This window comes from Mus caroli, chromosome 2 (genome assembly GCF_900094665.2).
Source record: "Mus caroli chromosome 2, CAROLI_EIJ_v1.1, whole genome shotgun sequence".
In the NCBI taxonomy this organism is placed as follows: Eukaryota; Metazoa; Chordata; class Mammalia; order Rodentia; family Muridae; genus Mus; species Mus caroli.
The window spans coordinates 58,409,399-58,409,733 of NC_034571.1; positions in this window are offsets into that span (position 1 = coordinate 58,409,399).

Consider the following 335-nt stretch of genomic DNA (forward strand, 5'->3'; position numbering starts at 1 on the left):
ATTCAGGTGACAGCAGATGCTGGGGAGGATGTGGAGAAAGAGGAACACTCCTCCATTGTTGGTGGGATTGCAAGCTTGTACAACCACTCTGGAAATCAGCCTGGCGGTTCCTTAGAAAATTGGACATAGTACTACCGGAGGATCCAGCAATACTTCTCCTGGGCATATATCCAGAAGATATCCCAACAGGTAAGGACACATGCTCCACTATGTTCATAGCAGCCTTATTTATATTTGCTAGTTTTAAATAAAAGCACTATAATAGAGATAGACGTCCTCAGTAGCTTTTTCTTGTGGTTTTATGAATTCATTTCTCAGAAAATTCTTTTGTAAAA